The following is a 10259-nucleotide window of genomic DNA, read 5'->3' on the forward strand; positions in this document are numbered from 1 at the left end:
CTATCTTTAAATCATTTTAACTTGAATTTGATGTAAATAAGGCACTGCATATTCATGCATTGGTTTATTGCTTTTATGACAAACTTCTTGTTTCATTTATATGATTTCCACTCAGAATGCGCAGCTCCTGAAAGACAGGAAATAAGATGGTGTAAATCTTTGAAATGCAGTTAGGTGCTTACCATATATATATTGGTGAAAGTATTTCTTCCCACATGTTAGGATAAATGTTCCTTCTTCTGTTCATTCGGTTATAACTATAGTTAGATATAGTCATCAGGCATGGAAAAGAAATATTTTAAAACTATATACATCTTTTCTTATCTAAGTCAGTTCAAAACTGTCATGTGACAAATGTCCTAAAGTATTAACAGACCTAATTTTCCAGAGGTCAAAATGTGGCAGAAAGAAGAATGAGATGGAGGACATTTGGTTACTAGCCTCCCAGGCTTGAGCAGGAAAATGGATCACATCATATACAGCGATGACACAGAGGTGCCTATTTTCCCACACTTCATCCTAACTCGAATGTTATAAAAAATGCTAACTTTTATTAGATCTCTAATGGATTGTTAGTAGTTCAAGCAAAGGAGTGTCCCTTCTCATGATCTTTCTTTCAGAGTACATTTCTTTTCTTTCTAATTGTGTTCCCTCGTAAGAATGAAAGCAGTGGCTCATAGAACAGTGTATCTCCTAACCAAATGAAATCAATAAAGAATCAGAAGATTTTCCTCGGGCATTCCAATAGCCTCTCCAACTAAAACAACCCCTTCTGATAACTGACAATGGTTGTACAAATGACCAGCCGAATCCTCTATTCTAGCTCTGAGCTTTTTCTCATGTCTTTGAGATGTCACCTGGGTTACTGGATGTGAGAAGTGAGAACAACACTGGACATCATATCCAGACAGTCCTTTGGTCCACTTATAAGCCTCTATTCTCTCAACTAAGAATACTCTACAGCTATCAGAAATGTGTTTTCCTTATTATGCAAAACCCTGGTTGGGGTAATTTAAAAAGTAATTAAATTATCATTTAATTATTAAAAGTACTGTTTCTGTTTCTGCTTTTGGTTCTGTTTCTGGTTCTGGTTCCAATACCTCCAGCACTCCTGATTGAAACATCAGGAGTTTAAAGTTGCTTATAAATGTTTTTAGTGGCTCTTATGTATTTTGAGGTTTGATTACTTGGTGAGGAACATTAAATACTCACTATACGATTATGATTAAAACATTTTTAAAAACAACACTCTGCTATATTACTCCTATTTCAATCCTGTTTTACTAAGCTTCAACAATCACATTCATTGGGCCTCTGAGAATTGAAAACTGGGCCATGAGCCAAGTCTGGTGCACAGTCTGCTTTTGTCTGGCATGTGACCTAAGAAAATTTTTACATTTTTAAATAGTCAAAAAAAATCCGAAGAATAATATTTTGTGGTACATGAAAATGATATAAAATTCAATTTTCAGCATCCACAAATAAAGTTTTATTGAAACATAGCCATGCTCATCCATTTATATATTGCTTATAGCTGCTTTCACACTGAAAAGACAGAGTTAGGTAACGGTAGCAGAGACTGTATGACCCATAAAATCTGAAATATTTTATTACCTGAACCTTTCCAAAAGAAGTTGGACAACTTCTGCTCTGTTCTGTTAACTTTTTTCATGTAGATAACCCTGCCCACTTCCCCTATTTGCTAGCTCCTAGCATTAGTTACCTTTGAGCCTGACCTTAACTTAATGCCCTGTGAATGTTTTGTTCAAATCAAAAGACCACATTGAGTTTTCCTTTCTTTAACATACACACACACACACACACACACACACACACACACACACACACGCATACACACACACGCATACATACACACGCCATCCCAAAACAGATGTACTGCAATATGGAACTTATAGCAGCCAACCCTTAAAGACAGCCCCAGTGATCCTCATATTCACATCCCTGTGTGGCCCTCTTTCACATTATACTAGGGTGGGTGCTTGTGATCAGAAAAATATGGTGGAGGTGATTGAATGCCATTTCTGAGATTATATTATAAAAGACACTATTGTTTCATTTTGATCTCTTTCTTGCCCTCTCACTCTCAAATCACTTGTTTTGGGAAAATCATGTTGTGAACAACTCTGGAAAAGCCCATGTGGAGAGGAAGCCTCCTGCCATTGCCACATGAATGAGCTTGGAAGTAGATCCACCAGCCCTAGTCAAGAATTCAGAAACAGTAGCCCCAGCCAACAGCTTGATTGCAACCTCATGAGAGACCCTGAGCCAGACCACCCAGCTAAGTCATTCCTAGCTCCCTGAATCTCAGAAAGTATATGAGAAAATAAATGCTTGTTGTTTTAAGTGGCTAACTTTGGAGTAATTTGTTATGCAGCAATAGATAACCAGTACAGAACTCAGAAAGCCTCATATTGTTCACCATGACACTATTTTTTTCCCCACTCTGCTATCCAATCTATTTCTGGTCTTTTTGAAATGTGATTTTCTTTCTCTTTTATGGCCTTGCCTCTTCAATGGAACTTGATTTTTGAAAAAAAAAATCTTGATTTTGAACTTTTGCTTCTCTCCTCAAACTAGAATCCAGCCTCTCTCCTTGGCTACTACCCTGCCAGGGACTTTGTAGTTCAGCGCAGACTCCTTGGTTCCTTTCAATCCCAGAATAGAAATCATTTCTAGGTTTTATGTCAAGGTCTCTCAACCAATATTTTAAATGGGAAAATAAGGAGACAAAATCCCCAGTGAAAAATACTTGCTCTGTCTTTTTAAAATATTCTTGCTAAGATCATCTTAATTTTTGCCTCTCCTTTAAAGAAAATAAGGGATATAAAAGAATTCAGAAGCAGGGAGCAATTTTAGAGATGACATAATCTGACTACCTGATTTATACATGATAAAATGAGGCTCCTGAGGTTATGTTATGTTCCCAAGGTCACTCAGCTACTTACTGGGTCTTTTAATGCCATGAAAGACTATTTAAATGTAATAGGTCTGTGAAAAGTAATTGAAGCTAAATTGGGCTTTCTGTGGTAGGGGTTGGGGTTTTGCAGAAGATATTTGTCAAACTCTTCTGCCTGAGTGAGTCTTGGTTCAATTGTCAGAGACTGGACACTGAGTACAATGGACCTTTGGTGTGACTCAAGATGGCTGGCTCGAACAGCAGCTGCTAGATCTTAGTATCCAGCCTCTAGAAGGAGACTTAGGAATCTTTTTTCTATTGGTGATTAATATATTTTGATTCTATCAATCTGTTTTTTTTCTATTGTTACATAAACAGAGAAAATAAGACCTAATTGAATCTCAGGGAGAAATAATCAAAACAGGCTGACAGAATGCTTAGGAATTTAACTGAAAGTGTAGACAGTAAAAGGGTTGGACATGAAATAGGTGGGGAGAAAGGTGAGAGGAAGTGTCAATGTCTTACTCTACACACTTCTATGTTTTTGAATCTTTTATGATAGAAATATATTTGGCATTTCTTGTATAATGTTCACAAGGTTTTACGAATTTTTACCAAAAATGTAGCCCCACTGCTCATAACCATTTTAGAAATTAAGGTTGAAAGTAAAATTTGAATTGTGTGTTACATGTACACAAATCAAACAACTGTCCTTATCAAACAAATAAGCACAAGTGGATTGCAGTCAAGGAAAAGCCAAAGCAGCCTAAAAATCAAGACATATGCCTTGATAGAAGTGAAAGTCACAGGCAATAGATTCAAACACATCTGATCCCATGAGAAGAAATGCTGTTAAGTTATGGCTTAAGAGATTTGAATTAACTGAAATGAAGAGCTTCTTTATGGTGGAGCTATTCAGAGCAGGAAGGAAATTTAGTAACAGATTGTTCACGCGAACTGGAAATCTTTTCCCTCAGATATTTTTCAAATGGAATTTAAAAGCACTTGTTTCTGACTACTTACATATTGTTCAGCTTGTGGGTTAAATTAGTCAATTCTTTTCTATTTGGTTAGTAGAGAAAAATATGAATAGCAACTTTAATAGACACAGTCAATGTGCAATCATTTCTAAATAAAATAAAGATGGATGATAAATCTGTGTGTTCTAAGTACCCCACTAAATCTTGGAAAATGAAGCAAATCTAATTTCAATATCTCTTATAAATATCTTCACCTTATTATTCACCTATGGTTCAAGTTCAGAACTTCAAATCTTTTAACTAAAACTTAGCTATATTTCTTAATTTTTGTAAGTAGACACATATTTTTGTGTAATTAAAAATATGTATATAAACTACAAAGAAAAAAAACAAATTCCTAGAAAACTTAAACAGTAAAATCTCACTATTTTGGACTTGTGGAAAAATTTTCATTTTAAATGATTTTAAATACCTTAAGATAAATGTTATGCATAATATAAACTAGGATAAAAATAGTTGTGTTTAATGAATAAATAAGTTATTACACTCCAAAAAATATGTAAGCAAGCATGTTATTATAAATATTTTACACATTTTGTCTTGATTAAGCTATTAATTTATACTAGCAGTAAAAGGATACTGATTTGTTTGGAAAAGCAGCCCCGTCTACACTTAATCACAATTTTCAAATAGAATCTGTATAGTTTTATTTCTTTGTCTTCTTCCTCTCTGTGAAGTGACAATCTTAGTTTCTGAGTGCTGAATGAAAAGAGGCCAACGCAAAGAAAGGAACCAAGAACAAACACTGCATAATTTCTGCAAACAAGAGCAGCAAACCAAAATGCCAGCAATTAGATATCAAGACTAGTTTTTACACATGATAAATTATTTGGCATAGCTGATATGCTTTAAAATTTATTCCTTAAGGAGTATATTTATCACTGCCAATTGGTTATATACTGGTCAAGAAAAGATAGAGGGTAAAGGAACTTAAGTTAATTCAAATATATTGAAATCCTGCTTATTAAGAAATGTTTGGAATTCTTAAAATAATAACTGATTTCATTAGAGACATTTTTAACCTTCATATTATTTCTAGATGTGATAATAATTTCTTTGTTTAATTTGCTTTATTTTTAATTATTAGCTCAATAGCCATAATAATATTTGAGGATTAAACAATTATATAAATGGTAGAATTACAGCTATTTAAAATTTATTTTTATTTTTCATACTTTGATAGGTTTCTGCCTTTTTTAAAACTAATGAGCATGTATTACTTTTACAATAAGAAAAAAACTCCATGTTGTGGGTTAATAAACAATTAAATCAGAACCTTATATCTTTCAGGGGATGAGAGTTCACTAGTCTTGCCACCCCGAAATCCTGTCTGGAGAGAGATTTAGAGGAGGATTCTGTCTAGCGATCTCTCCCAAATCATAAGGTCTGGGAAGATTCTAGGCTAGGGTGAGCCTTCCTTTTGGAGGTATGCCTGGAAAAACCAGAGATCAGCCTGCATTTCTCAAAGACTCCATGAGCCAGGAAGAGGAAATTGCTGGTCAGATAGTGTTTTCCCCTCTCTCTTCCCCTTCCCTCCCTCTTCCACTTCCTTTTCTCTTCTTCCTCCTTCTTAATAAGGAAATTAGTATATTTTTTCAAAATTCCATTAGGAAAGTATTTTAAGCAAAAACAAAAAACAACCAAAAAAGGTGTGCAGTCATTCACTCATTTATTCACTCATTCGTTTATTCATTCATTCATTCATATTGGTTGCTTCCAGGGAGGGGAACTGGATGGTAACTGGGGAGGGAGACTTGCTTTCAATCATATACCCTTTGGCATCTTTTGACTTTCCAACCATGTACATGTAATACCTATTCAAAGAAGTAATTACCTTAAGAAAATTAGGTAGTCTATATATTTTTTTTCTTAAATACCCCTCCCAGGATATTCATATGGTTTGCTTCCTCACTTGATTCAGATTCTGCTCAAATGTAACCTTATCAGTGAGGCCTTCTGCCCATCCTCCAACCTTTTTCTTTCTTTGCTCACTTACTCAGTTCTGTTTTCTTCACCTGGCATAACCGCTGGTATCTATTTGTTCGTCTGCCTCTCCAACTAGTATTTAAATTCTATGGGAGCAGGGACTTTGTTTTGTTCACTGCTATATTGCAGGAGCCCAATAGTGCCTGAAATGTGGTGGGTACTTAATATATTTTTGCTGATGAATAAATGACTTGATAGTTATCCATCTTCGCTTTCTGCATCTACTCAGTCACTAATATCTGTAATTCTTTATAATGCCTTTTATATTTATTACCACAACCTCAGTGAACCTTCTGTCTGGAGACAGATCTCCCAGCTTCTACTCAGTCTGCTCCTCAAATCTACTCTTAACACTGATGTCAGTTAATATTCCTAGCTAAAATCACTTTCATTTATAGCTGAAATAGGAGAGTATTTGGACTTTCTCTCTTCTCTCTCTCTCCCTCTCTCTCTCATATATATATATACACACATATATATATATACATACATATATATTAATGAATGATACAAATACATATGCAGCAAACAAGTAAGATAATTTTATATTCAGTCTAATATAGAAAAGCCATGTTACTGTCTGTTGCCTTTAGTATAAGTGCAAAATCCTTAGCTTGATTTTCAATTCACTTTAACATCATGATATTAAAATGTTTTAAACTTTATTTTCAGTTATTTTTCTAAATTATCACGCTTTCCAATCTCTCTGGACTATTCCAGGTCCATTCTTAATTACAGATTCTTACTCACATTCTTGCTCCAGCCTCTTCAAATTTGACCTAAATTACAAGGCTTAGTTCAAAGTCCACCTTCTTTTGTTAATCTTTACTCAGGCCCTGCAGCCCAGATACCCCTTCTGAATTTGGAGCACTTGCTCTGTATCACTGACTTTTCACCTAATTACATGATATATCCTTAAGAAATTTTCTTTTGTATTTTTTTAATTGTTGCTTAACTTTCCAATGCCAGTTATCTTTTAAATTTGTTTTTGTTCTTTTCTTCTCAAGATGTGGTGAATTAACTTATTTGTTAATTAAGACAGTCAATATAAATATTAGTCAGTGTAGACTAGGCTATGGTACACTAATCAAGTAACGTTCAGATCTCAATGGCTTTAGAATAGAGGATTCTTTATCATTCATACCCTTTACCCAATACAGTCAGTAGGGATCTTGCCCCTCAGAGTCTCTCAGAGACCAAGGCTGACAGGCACTACAACACCTCACATATATGTTCTATGGTCCCATAGTGGGGAGAGTTGAGTGGGTAACTTACTCCAGGTCTTAAGTTCCTCAGATCTGATGTAACACTCATTATTCCCACTCATAGCCTCTTAACCAGAGAAATTCATATGACTCCAACTAACTGCAAGGGAACTGCAAAATGTTGGAGGGCACATAGATATTGAAGCAAAATATTAATATCATGAATAACACACAGATAGTTACACAAATTGGTCGACTTTACCTAGGATAGACCAGAGAGTAGATAAGTTTTAAGATAGTAGTTATTTCATATAGCCGAGAATTATAAGGGGAACTCCCTTCCCCATATAATTTGTTTGCATATTGAGAATAAGTATCTTATCATATGATTTAAAGGTGAAAGTTGAATTCATTGCCAAACCATAACAAGCTTACTTTAATATCTTAGTGTTAAAAATCTGCTGGTGTTGATTCTTCTGTACAAAAGTCACTATTTTTAAAACTTATTTGCAAAGACTTAAAGGATTTTCATATATTCTAAAATGACTATGGAAATTATCTCCTTATTAATATGTGGTTGATGCCTGGTTAGAAAGAAATGTCACTTTCTTAGCATCTCTTACTAGCAATTGGATAGGGAATTGTAACACTCGGTATGTCACTCAATCTCTACCGAAGGATTTTTAGGTCAGAAGTGCACTTCTCAGTTCTCCCACTGAAGCGACAAGATCTATAATCAGTTAATGAAATGTTTTCATGAATCATGACTAGGGTATTTCACTCAAAAATAACTGAAACAGCACTGCCTATTCTGGCTTGAAAAGATAAAGCTATGTGCAAACTTATTATTCAATAAAGAATAGCTTCATGTTCATTACGTTCAAATCACGCTTGGTAGACTCACATTTGGATAAGTCAAAGAGTAATGGCTGGGTTATTTTATAAGATGTAGATTTGTGGAACATAAGGCAGGCTTTTGTAGGCACTACTGAAGTCCTAATAGCCATTCCTTACTATGCATCAACAACATTTCTATTGTCTTTTAAAGCCAGATTTTCTAATTGCAACCTTTAAAATAGTTTTTCTCATTATGTGAAATAAGATTTTTAAAATAATCTTTATAATTTGCATGTGTGGCAGATACCTGTAGTATCCAGCACTCTTTTTCTTCCTTCTTCCCTCTTTCTTTCTCTTTCTCTTTCTCTTTCTCTTCTTCTCTCTCTCTCTCTCTCTCTCTCTCTCTCTCTCTCTCTCTCTCTCTCTCTGTCTTGGGTACAGAAGATTGACTTAAGCATTCATTAAGTGTTAATGTTCATGGACATTATTATTATTGATTCATATGAGGCTTTTCTTTCATTTATTACTGAGGGAGTGAATGAGTGAGTTTGATTGTCTTTATATTTGGACTCTTTTATTAACACACTTCCTGTGTCACTGTAACAGGCAAATATTTAAATGTAATATGTGTCTTTGTATTTGCATACCTTCTTACAAATTGCATATTGTTTTTGTAGGTATCTTTAGTTTATGTGAATAGTATTTTAAGTCTCATTCTAGTTATTACCATGTTTCTTAGGTCCATATAGGTTGATATGTAAACTTCCATTGCTCCTAATTATTGCATAGTAGACCCTGGTGTGCATCTGCCATGAGTCACTTTCCCAGTGATGGGATCCAATTCACCTCCAAATCCCTGCAATGTTTTGGTGAACATAGTCATGCACGTTCCCTGATAGGCATGCACCAGAATTTCCATGGCATTTGCATCAGGGTAGAAAAGTTGGGTCACCTAGGACTGAACCATGTCACATTACTCACTGAAATGGGTGTCCAGCACAGTACTATGAACTCCCTTCCCCATCCCTTGAATGCTGAGGGAGCTATCATATTGGCACTGTTTGATCATGCCTCCTAGTCTCAGCTGATTTGACCAGGGGTCAAAACTGACTTATGCTGGGTCAATGAGTTCAATCCCAGAGTGTTGGAGCTCAGTTAAAGAGAGATTGATTCTGGGAAAGAAGGAATTTTAGTGCAAGTAGGGCAGTAAGACAAAAGCCCAGCTATCTGGAGAGAATACTCTTATTGAAAATTCTGGGGAAGCTGAAACTTGATGAATGTGAAGGCACACAGGGCTCAGTGCATCTTTAGCTTAAGGAGCTGCAGACAGGCCACCCCACTTAGAAACCCCCTGTGCCTCAGCAGTAGGTGCCAGAGCTATGTGGTGAGCAATGATCCAATTTCAGCAAAACATCATCATCTTTCACATTAAATTAATGATGTTAATTTGAATGTTATTGCTTTTGTAGGTCTGCTTGTAATTAATTTGTAAATTTGTTTTGGTTTTATAAATGTAAACGAGCCCTGATCATAAGGAGTTTATACGTAATTTTGTTTCTTTATATTTGAGTAGCAATGTGATTTAAAAAAAATTTAAATCAACCTTGAGAGAGTCTTTCTGTTTTTTTATTTTATTTAATTTTATTTTTTTAAGTATCTATATTTTCCAACTCTGGTTGGAGAAATGTTCCTCAAGTCAGATCGCATGGACTTGGCTCTGAGCTCTCCTTTAGGTATACTTGTTTGAACTCATCTTATTAGGGTTCAATCTGACAACCTCTTTCATCTCAATTCCGTCATCTAATAGATTGCTTCCCTGCCAGCTTTATACTTCTGGTATATTTGAAAAACATGCCACCAGTCAATATTCTTAGTTGCAAGCAACCATATCAACTCTGGCTGAAGTCAGTAGAGAAATAATTGATTGCAAAGATTTTGGGTGGCTTAAAGGCTCAGGGAGCAGGCCACAGAGTCATGGGCCAAGGCAGGGAAAGGGCAGTCTGAATCATCACAAACCGGTTTACAAATCCCATCTGTGGAGGATATCACTGCCCCTTGTGCCTGAATGGCACAACTTGCCAGGCTTCTGGCCCTGGACCATGGATACAGGCCCTGCGGTGTGCTGGTGCTGACCAGAAACCCAGAGCTGCTGCCTCAGCCTATCTCCTGCCACCAGAAGGGATTTGTCCTGGTCACTTCTCTAAGCTCTCATCCCTTTGTTCAAAGGGAAAGTGTGTAAGCCTTAGTGGCTGGGCCTAGGTCATCTACCCACAC

The sequence above is a fragment of the Pteropus vampyrus genome, unplaced genomic scaffold (assembly GCF_000151845.1).
Source record: "Pteropus vampyrus isolate Shadow unplaced genomic scaffold, Pvam_2.0 Scaffold122, whole genome shotgun sequence".
NCBI classification, from domain to species: Eukaryota; Metazoa; Chordata; class Mammalia; order Chiroptera; family Pteropodidae; genus Pteropus; species Pteropus vampyrus.